Here is a 7,503-nt window from a genome sequence, read left to right as displayed (position 1 = left end):
TCATCCGTCTTGAGTTTCATTTCTTCTAGGCATCTAGGGTAATTCAAGCATTTGGGCTAATAGCCACTTATCAATGAGTACATACCATGTATGTCTTTCTTTGATTGGGTTAGCTCACTCAGGATGATATTTTCCAGTTCCAACCATTTGCCTACGAATTTCATAAAGTCATTGTTTTTGATAGCTGAGTAATATTCCATTGTGTAGATGTACCACATTTTCTGTATCCATTCCTCTATTGAAGGGCATCTGGGTTCTTTCCAGCTTCTGGCTATTATAAATAAGGCTGCGATGAACATAGTGGAGCACGTGTCTTTTTTATATGTTGGGGCATCTTTTGGGTATATGCCCAGGAGAGGTATGGCTGGATCCTCAGGCAGTTCAATGTCCAATTTTCTGAGGAACCTCCAGACTGATTTCCAGAATGGTTGTAGCAGTCTGCAACCCTACCAACAATGGAGGAGTGTTCCCCTTTCTCCACATCCTCGCCAGCATTTGCTGTCACCTGAGTTTTTGATCTTAGCCATTCTCACTGGTGTGAGGTGAAATCTCAGGGTTGTTTTGATTTGCATTTCCTTATGACTAAAGATGTTGAACATTTCTTTAGGTGTTTCTCGCCATTCGCATTCCTCAGCTGTGAATTCTTTGTTTAGCTCTGAACCCCATTTTTTAATAGGGTTATTTGTCTCCCTCTGGGTCTAACTTCTTGAGTTCTTTGTATATTTTGGATATAAGCCCTCTATCTGTTGTAGGATTGGTAAAGATCTTTTCCCAATCTGTTGGTTGCCGTTTTGTCCTAACCACAGTGTCCTTTGCCTTACAGAAGCTTTGCAGTTTTATGAGATCCCATTTGTCGATTCTACACACATACTCTTAATAGACACCTTTAATCCCAAACAGGGAAGGTAAGGTAGGTTGTAGAAGGAATCACCCATGCTTGTCAGTGATGTCTAATTGAGTGGCAGACAAAGTGACGAATCAGAGAAAGATTTGACAGAAGAGAGAGGAAAGGGAAGCTACTTAAGAGCTGTGCAGAGAGAAGAAAGGAAGGAGAATGAGAGGTAGGAGCAGTTTAGCCAGGACAATTGTACAGGGACAGTCTAGAGAGAGAGAGAGAAAAAGAAGCAGCCAGAAAATGAGGAGCTGGAAGATCAGAACTGATTGCTGCAGTTAGTTTGAGGTCAAGAAAAACTGAGAGAAGCCAGATTGAACCAGTCAGCTTGGAGAGGAGTCTGAGCCAGTCAGTCAGAGCTCAGAGAGAACTAGAAAGGGTGAGTCTATTCAGCAGTAAGTCTCAGAGGCTGAAAACATTCTAGGTCTAGATAAGATTGGGAGGCTAGAAGCTTCCAAGGCCTTGTCTAGGTTGGTGGAAGGAGGAAGTAAAGCTCTGAGAACAACAATTACTTCAAGAGAATAAAAGTTACTGTTACAAGAACCCTAATTAAATCCAGTAAGTCATAAAAATAAATAAATAAATAAATAAATAAATAAATAAGGCATGGAAGGAGGGCAACTTTTGGTAAGAAGGGGTTTAGAAGGAGTGGGAAGGGGTCAGGGAGGGTCCTGAGGTGAATAGGATCAAAATGCACAGTATACATGTACAAAATTGTCAAGGAAAAAGAAATAAGCAAGCACCTGAAAACCCTAAAATGTGGCTTCTTCCTCACATTGCATAATGTAAGTGAAAGAGCTAGAACCTGAGAAGGACTGACGTGAATGTCCTCCCTTATTACAGGTTCAAAATCAGGCCAGTGTGCTTTACGCTGCTGGTGTTGGCCAGGAAGCATCCATGAACCCCAAAAGACCACCCGGGAGCCATCTCTGATGTAATGAGTCAGGGTCTCTTCATTACAAGAGGCTTGGGCTCTCCTCCAACCCAACCCTGACACAGCAGGACAGGAAGGGAAGGCAGAGCAGCCTCCAACCACCAGCAGGGCAGGTTTTATAAGGGATGGGAGTAAGTGAGTGGGTTCCAGCCTGGCAAGTATGTAACTGAATGTCTATTGTAAGCCGACAGGTGAGTGCGCTGCAGTAAGACCACGAACAATCACAAACCGTCTGAAAGAGCATAGGAACAATCAGACTCGTTTTGATTGTCTGTTGCCAGGAGGTAGCTAGGGAGTGACTCTCAGGTACCACCAAGGACAAGCCGTGGGGTCCTTCCTGATGCTTGGGTGCAGCTCAGGTTCAGTTTGAGGTCAAGTTCTCAGACTTCTTTTCCCTTTAAGATGGAGGCCAGTCCCGAGATAGAATAGGTTGGGCCTCTCACAGGAAGTCAGAATGGGCACTTCTCTGAGGAGAGAGTTATTTAGTGGGGCTATTGTAGGGTTGAAGTAGAGGAAAAATACTGTGTTGATCTGGGTGTTGGGTACACGGGTCTGTTCAGTCTGTTCATCAAGGGATGTACTTTTCTATATGTAATTAATTTAGAAATTAATTAAATTTAAAATTTAGAAGGATCTGGGAGGATATATTTGCCAAGGATGTAGGAAGCTCCACACCACAAATGAGCAAGTGAATAAATGATAAATATGAAATTAATAATGTTACAAAAAACAAGTCAATATTACATACCCATTGATATATTTGATATATCACATTTCAAATAACATGGAACCCTCTTTTTTCTGATAGTTTTGCTCTCTTTGTTCTTTCCTTGTTGCTATAATAAAAACCTAGCCAGGGGGTTGGTGATTTAGCTCAGTGGTAGAGCTCTTGCCTAGCAAGCGCAAGGCCCTGGGTTCGGTCCCCAGCTCCGGGGGGAAAAAAAAGTAAAAAAAAAAAAAAAACCTAGCCAAAGCAACCAAAAGAAAAACTAGGTTTGTTCCGGTTCATGGTTCAAGGTTTGTCCGTCACGGTAGGAGATGTCAAGACATCAGGAGCTTGAAGTGACTGCTCCAATCACTACCACAGTCAGGAAGCAGAGAGCAATGAATGCAGGATGGTGCTTATTTCTCCATGCATACAGTCCAGTATCCCAAGCAGGAAATGGTTCCCCCACAGTGGGCAGATCTTCCTAGCTCAGTTACATAATTAAGATCTCCCACAGGTGCAACAAGAGGTCCAATTCCCTGAAGTTAACACTAATTATCAGACCTTGAGACAGAGTGTCCACTGTATAGCACTGGCTGTCCTGTAACTCATTGTCTAGAACGGGCTGACCTCGAACTCACAGAGATCCACTTGCCTCTGCCTTCTGAGTGCTAGGATTAAAGGCATGGGCCACCACCGCTACCAACACCACCACCACCACCACACACACACACACACACACACACACACAGAAAATATCTTTTAGATCTGGGATGTTCCTCCAAAAGTCTATGTGATCGAAAGCTTGGTTTCCATCAAGGTACTTATTACGTATTGTACATATAGGCATATTATAAACAAGAGAACTGGGTAGAGGGATGGTTCAGCAGTTAAGACTGCTTGCTGCTAAAGTCCCAGGGCAGGCAGGGTTTCACAGAGAAACCCTGTCTCAAAAACAAAACAAACCAAAAAACAAAGGGGAAGAAGAAACAGGAGGAGGAAGAGGAGGAAGAAGGAGGGGGAAGAGAGGAGGGGGAAGAGAAGGGTTACTGCTAATTCCCAGCACACATGAATGGCTTACAACTCCTTGTAACTCCAGCTGTAGAGGATCCAATGCCTTCTTCTGGACTCAGAATGCATCAGCACACATTTCATGCACACACACACACACACACACACACACACACACACACACACACAAGAGAGAGAAAGAAAGAGAGAAGACAGAGGAGGAGAAGGATAAAAGGATTACATGGCAAGTCCTCAGATCTATAAGTATTTGTTTTATTATTTCAACTTTACTCTAAGTCCAAAATTTTATTTAAAGGTTTTACATAATATTTTCAAAGGTTTGTCAAGGAACGCTGGGCCTGATTGCAGAGCTGCAAGTGCTGGCCATTCCTTTCTCTGTTTCCACAACTATCATGGCGGTTTTTCGGAATATCAGTGTAAAGAGGGGAAGAAGCCACATCATCTGGTCTGGCGTGGTCTGGTCTTACCAGTTGCAGAGGCTGAGGGCCCATCACTAGGCTGATTCCCTCACACAAGGACTCAGCAAAGCTGAGAGCTTGGTAGAGCTCTTGCTAGTGAACTGACACCTGATTTTTTTTTTTTTTTTTTATCTTTGCTCCAGGCTCCTTATGGTTAAGCTTATTTTCTAGCACTTCTCCATATCTCCCCAACATGACCTCTGACCTCAGACCTCAGGGGTGCCAGACTCCAGATAGGCGCCGTGAAGACTGAAAAGCTTCAGTCTGACCTGTTGATACCCTGACCTGGACCTCCTCGAGTTACTGGAACTGTCAGTTAATGCTAACCTAAAGTGGTCAGGTTGGAGCTGAGGTCTCCAGCCCACCCCCATCTCTGGGGCAAAGGTCACATGTGAGTAACTCTGCTCCCCAGAACCAGAGCAAAACAGGGTGAGAAGCTCCCCTTCTAGGTCCTTTGAACCATTCCCAGAAACCACAAGCTTCTGGATTTAGCTCTGGGGCCAGATCTCCAAAGGCTTGGCCACTCCCAAAATGCTTACCTGTCCCCACCCAAAAATACATTAGAGCTCCACTCTCCAGGGGAGCAATCATTTCCAGGCGTCAGCTTCTTCAAATGTACAGACCTCACTGTGCGCGGTAGGGGTCAGGGGTCACAAACCCTGGCTACGTGAAAAACAGAACAGTGTCTTTGTTTTCCATAAATGAATTAGATTTACCTCTGGGACAATGTTGCCGGCAGCTGGTGGGAAACTCAGCCCCAGCACTCTCTTCAGTGATAGGGAAAGGTCTGGAGGTCTTGACAGTGGCTTTTCCAGTTACCAAGAGCCTGCTTGCTTGCCCAGTTCTATGCGTCTTTTCAATTTGGGGGCGCCTTAGGGACTCACAGCTAAGATCCATAGCTCTTTGCCCCCTATCTCCACCCTACATCTATGTGTATCTCCGGGAAATCTGGTTTTGCTCCTCCCCTAAGTTTTATTTTTCAAGCTCTACCCCCACTCCCCCTTTTTTTTTACAAGTGGGGAAACTGAGCCAGGCTCCAGGCTTTAATCTCAGCACTCTGTGGGCAGAGGTAAGCTGAGGCCAGCCTGGTCTCAGCAAATTCCAAACCAGCCTAAGGCTACACAGCAAGATCCTGCCTAAAATAAAATTAAAAGTGGGGAAACTGAGGCCTAGGGGACAAGTCACATAGCAGAGTACAGCAGACTGAACCGGTGATGATAAAACTGCCCCTGTGGAAATGTTACTGTGTGTTCCTCAGGGGACTTAGGTTCATTCAAAGCCCATGTCTTCACCGTGAATCAGGAAACTCAAATAGAATGATTTGAGACCCGAGGCAGGCAAGCAGGAAGTTGTTTGGGGACATGGGCCTTTCTGATACAGAAGACCCTCCTGATGGAGACTAGGAGTCCTAAGTCCTAGCTCTCCCTGACAGCTTGCTTTGTTCCCTTCGTGGCCTCTGTCATTACATTCGTCTAATAGCATTGGTTCAGATGCTCATGGCTTCATCTGGCTGAAGGTGTTATCCCCCCAAACTCTACCTGAACATTCAGGAGCAGTGGTAGCAAGATCTCACTCTCCCACTTCATCAGGGAGCCTTGGTAAGCAGGGACAGGGTACGGTGCCCTCCAGAGAACTTACAGTTTGGAGTCGAAGCTGACAGAGAAGAAGGGGAGAATTCCAAGTCCTTCTTCATGAAGACCTGAGAGAACTCGGGCTCACTGGCCTTAGGTGGTCCCCTGCTCACTGTTACATAGCCCTCAAGACAAAACCACCTGAGGTAAAGCTGGAGCGATTTAGATCTCCAGGCCCAGACTTGAGCCCCTCCTACAGGTCAAGAAGGCGCGTGGTACAGTTGGTCAGGACCTCACCTGATCAGATTGTGCTGAAATTTCTTGTTTATATGGTAAGCATGTGCCTAGTGGTGCCCAGTACTTCCTGAACCCAGGGAAGAGCTCTCTTCCTTCAAGCCAACGGTTTTGCTATTCTCAGACTTCTGGGACTTCCATGACCCTCAGCCAGAAGAGAAAACCTCCACTTGGCATTGGTAGTCCCTAAAGCCTGAGGGTCTCTGAGTCCCCCAGACCTCCTCTTAGTGACCCCATGCTGTGGGCAAGAGCTTTTGCCCTATCTGCTCCATGTTCCCACCTCTGAGGCTTCCATCCTTCTACAAGGATACCAGCTACTCTGCTCTTGGCCACTCTTCCAGGAAATCCTCCCAGGATGACCAAGTGTTCTCAACACAGGCAGGATCTTTCTTGGGGACATGGCCACCACACCAATCCCCAACAGCTTCCTGGAGCCAGCTCCTTGCCTAGCAGAGGTCTTTCTATATGGGAACAAATGTTCTGCCAGGTGCTAAGGCAGGGCTAGCAGGGTGGGAGTGAAGGAGGAAGAGGCACATGTTTCCTAGCTGAAGAAGGCCTGGCATGGGAGCCAACTTGACATTAAATGACAGTGTCTGCTCTTGTGAAGGAGACAAAGCCCAAGAGGAGGTCTGATTCCTTTCTACAACCACTTTGCCTGGTTGTAGGACCAGAGAGGCTTCCCAGAAGCTGTGTCTGCAGATAACCCAGTAATGAGTGATGTATTTAAGACAGCACTATCTAAAACAATTGCCCCGAGTCACATGTGGTCTTTGAGCACCTGAAATAGAACTCCTTCAAATAGAGAAAGGCCAGAAGTATAAGGACACACCAGATTCCAAAGGTTAGCACAGAAAGTAACGCAAAATATCTCAATGATAGTTTATGTTGATAATGCATAAAAACTGGGCGGTTTAGGATATATTTTAAGTTAAAATAAAACAGATTTTTTTATTCTTGATGCAGTGGTAAGAGTTGAACCCAGAGCCTTCGGTTACTGGGCAATTGCTCTATGACTGAGCTGCACCTCCTACTCTAAAATTTATTAGTAAAATGACTTGTTTGGCATATGCCTAGCATGCTTGAGTTACTCGGTTCCATCTCCTGTACTAAAACAAAAGGCTATTTCCGTTTACTTTTTTTATGTAGCTATAGGAAAATTGGAAGCCACGGATGTGGTTCACATTACGTCATTTCCATTTTACAGAGGAGAACAAACAAGCTTTGCAGAGCGTGAATGGCATGTTCTACAACGTCTGCCCTCAGGTTTGTGCCTCAAAGGGACGACTATGCCTAAATGTTCCATGCCCGTAGTCACCTTGCTCTTCTCGCTGACTTGTGACTGTCAGCAGTACATTCTGCCTTTGAGGGCAGCCATAGCATTGGTGCTGAGACCGGTGGGTGTTAGAAGTCCCTGTGATGTCCCCACAAGAGCAGCCGTTGTCATTTAGGATTGAACCTAGGCTGATATTGCTGTCTGCCCTTTCCCTCTGTTCCCAGACAACTCCAGCTACAGCCCAAGAGCCACTGCTACCTCGGCCCCTATCAACTCAGACACTGGCTGCTTCCAGGCAGCAACTCTTACCAGTTTCCTTCCACCTCATCCAACAGGAGCACCC

This window comes from Rattus rattus, chromosome 17, assembly GCF_011064425.1.
Source record: "Rattus rattus isolate New Zealand chromosome 17, Rrattus_CSIRO_v1, whole genome shotgun sequence".
Classification (NCBI taxonomy): Eukaryota; Metazoa; Chordata; class Mammalia; order Rodentia; family Muridae; genus Rattus; species Rattus rattus.
This window is presented reverse-complemented; position numbering follows the sequence as displayed.